Genomic DNA, 3049 nt, shown 5'->3' with positions numbered 1-3049 from the left:
ATATATATATATATATATATATATATATATATAGTTCAAAAACACAATAACAAAAAAACAAAAAAACAACAAAGTGAGGACGTGATATGGATAGTATTATTGGACGCTCAGGAAAGGAAAGAGAGAGATACACACATACACCAAGCTACACTCACAAGTGTGTTCGTGAATGTAATATATATATATATATAAATATATACACGGACAAGGTTTACCGGCAATTTCATAAATGTAGCAAAAATTCATCAATCGGTTTTACTAAAAAAACCTAACAACAGCAAATAATAAAACAGTGTAAAAGTGCAACTTACTTTGTTCGTTTGTTGATTCTGCTGTTGTGAAGATCTTTGTAATTTCCTACTCAACTTCTTCCATCCTTTTTGCCTCTGTTTCTCTCTCTCTTTCTCTGTTTTCCCCCCTCTAGTTCTCTCTCAATTTCTCCCCCTTTTCTATTTCTCTCCTTATTTCATCCGTCCATCGTTTTCATTGACTTTTTCCATGTTATTTATTTTAAGTCAATACATAGAATGTCATCGCCTTCTGTTTGTGTATGTGTGCGTGTGTAAGGTGAAGTAGATACGATTCAAACCGAAATGTATAATATATTATATCATATTATATTATATTATATTTTATAATGTATATAAAGATGAACATTCATAGTAATAGTTTTGTTTCTTTTCCTTTGATGTGTTGACGGCTTTGTTGAAAATTAATTCTTCCCCGTAAAAAGAAAATAAAACGATAAAATATATAGCTACAATATTCTTCTTTTAAACGTGTGTATATGAATATTGGAATTTACCAACGTGTTAATAATAATTGTAGATGTTCGGAATGAAAGAAAAGAAACCGGCTGTTGCTTCATATAGTCATATGCATTGTGTTCGTGTGTATGCGTGAGCGAATTTCTATGATGTGACTGGTGCTGGATGGAGTAAACGATGCCAAGAACGGCGGAACCAAACAACTGGAATGGTCCGTAATCGATAAGAGCAGTAGTCGAACGAGCAGCAATAGCAGCAGCAGCAGCAGCTGCAGCAAGCGGCAGTGACGGTGCCACAAGAACAGTTCTACCAGAATGTGTCCGATAGCGACCTAATACAACCGCCAGCCCGTCTGCCCGTTCGTCTGCCTTGCCAACCCGTCCGATTCGACTGCTGCTGCCTTCTCTTTTCACCCCTCAGTTTGTAAAATGATTCCGTCCGTTCGGGTTATTTCTTTCTTTCTCTCCCTCTTTCTTTCTCTCTCTCTTTCTTTCTCATTCGTCACTTGACTGGCTGGCTGGTTGTATAAATCGTTGTAGTTGGGTAAAGTTGTGTTACAAAGGTAGTTTCATTTATAACTCAGGGTTAACGCATTTATTAATTGTGTGAGCCTGGGAAATTTTGCTTATAGTAGCCACGGTTTACTCCAGACAGCTGTAGAAGAAGAAAATGGTGGGGTGGGGGAATAATAATAATAAACGAACTCACTTGAGCAGAGCTAGCTGCTTGCCGTCCTCTCTATATCGATGAATTTCCACTGTCCAAATAGGCTCAACTCCTTGTCACACACAACATACAAACTGTGAGGTACCAGTCGACGATGGAGTCTGTCAGGGCGTGCTTTCTCTCAACCTGCTAGAAATAACAGCTAAATCTCCCTCGTATCTCTGCCATTGGGTAATGTAATCCTACGTACCCCTAAATAGACTTAGCCTTTGCTATTGTTGTTGTTGCTGTTATTTAACCCCTAGTTAGCCGTTTCTGAGCACACTTACGATAAAAAATTAAAAAATTCTACCTATAAACATCCCATCTTTTATTTCAGACTTTCTCAGAGAGTCAGCCTGTTTATTTATTTATTTATTTATTTATTTATTTATTTATTTATTATTTGTTTCTTTATTTATTTATTTCATTCTTTATTTGTTTGTTTGTTTTTGTATTTATCTTTATGAACGACAAGGTGTGATTTCATGAGACATTTGTTCGCTATTCTTAACAAATCGTACAGACGTGGCGTAGTTCTTTTGTTGGGTGGTGGCCAAAGTTGGATGGTTTCTGACCCATAAATCGGCACCATCAGAGAATTTTCTCCATCAGAGTTAACTTAAACACCACCACCACCACCAATAACAATGACAAAGACAACATCTGCAATCTAGATCCACAATGAAACATGCATATAGTCGCCCAAACAAAAAGGGTAGAAACAGTAGCCAGGTCTCCCTCAAGCTTCTTAGTCTATGCTAATAGTATATTATTAGTAATAGGCGCAGAAGTGGATGTGTGGTAAGTAGCTTGCTTACCAACCACATGGTTCTGGGTTCCGTCCCACAGCGTGGCACCTTGGGCAAGTGTCTTCTACTATAGCCTCGGGCCGACCAAAGCCTTGTGAGTGGATTTGGTAGACGGAAACTGAAAGAAGCCCGTCGTATATATATATATATATATATATATATATATATATATATATATATATATATATATATATATATATGTATGTGTGTTTGTGTGTCTGTGTTTGTCCCCCCACCATCGCTTGACAACCGAAGGTGGTGTGTTTACGTCCCTGTAAATTAGCGGTTCGGCAAAAAAGACTGATAGAATAAGTACTAGGCTTCCAAAGAATAAGTCCTGGGGTCGATTTGCTCGACTAAAGGCGGTGCTCCAGCATGGCCGCAGTCAAATGACTGAAACAAGTAAAAGAGTAAAAAGAAGGAACACATTGAATAATGTAGTCCTAGATAGACTATATCTTCTACTTGTTTCAGTCATTGGGCTGCGGCCTTGTTGGAGCACCGTATTGATGGGTTTAGCCGAAGAAATCGACTCCACCACCTGTATTCTAGGCAATTATTTTATCGGTCTTATTTGCCGAATTGTTAATTTACAGGGAAGAAAACAAACCAACACCGGTTGTCAAGTGGTGGTGGGGGACAAGCATAATCTTGTGTTTGTTTGTAAATTTCTTTTATTTCATTTACTTGTTTCAGTCATTTGACTGCGGCCATGCTGGAGCACCGCCTTTAGTCGAACAAATCGACCCCAGGACTTATTCTTTG

General features: G+C 38.0%; 1 protein-coding gene and 1 long non-coding RNA gene across 4 annotated transcripts in view; one reads left to right on the top strand and one right to left on the bottom strand.

The window, feature by feature from the left end:
* Positions 1-1482, bottom strand: part of LOC128248394 (uncharacterized) — a 131933-nt gene extending 130451 nt beyond the window's left edge. For all 3 annotated transcript variants that reach the window (XM_052969776.1, XM_052969775.1, XM_052969774.1), the window contains exon 1: positions 312-1482. The gene's annotated coding sequence lies outside the window, so the exon portion shown is untranslated. The remainder of the gene's footprint in view (positions 1-311) is intronic.
* Positions 1-3049, top strand: part of LOC128248395 (uncharacterized) — a 105730-nt gene that overhangs the window by 51903 nt on the left and 50778 nt on the right. The window lies entirely within an intron of this gene.

Source organism: Octopus bimaculoides, chromosome 7, assembly GCF_001194135.2.
Source record: "Octopus bimaculoides isolate UCB-OBI-ISO-001 chromosome 7, ASM119413v2, whole genome shotgun sequence".
Lineage (NCBI taxonomy): Eukaryota > Metazoa > Mollusca > Cephalopoda > Octopoda > Octopodidae > Octopus > Octopus bimaculoides.
This window is presented reverse-complemented; position numbering and strand designations above follow the sequence as displayed.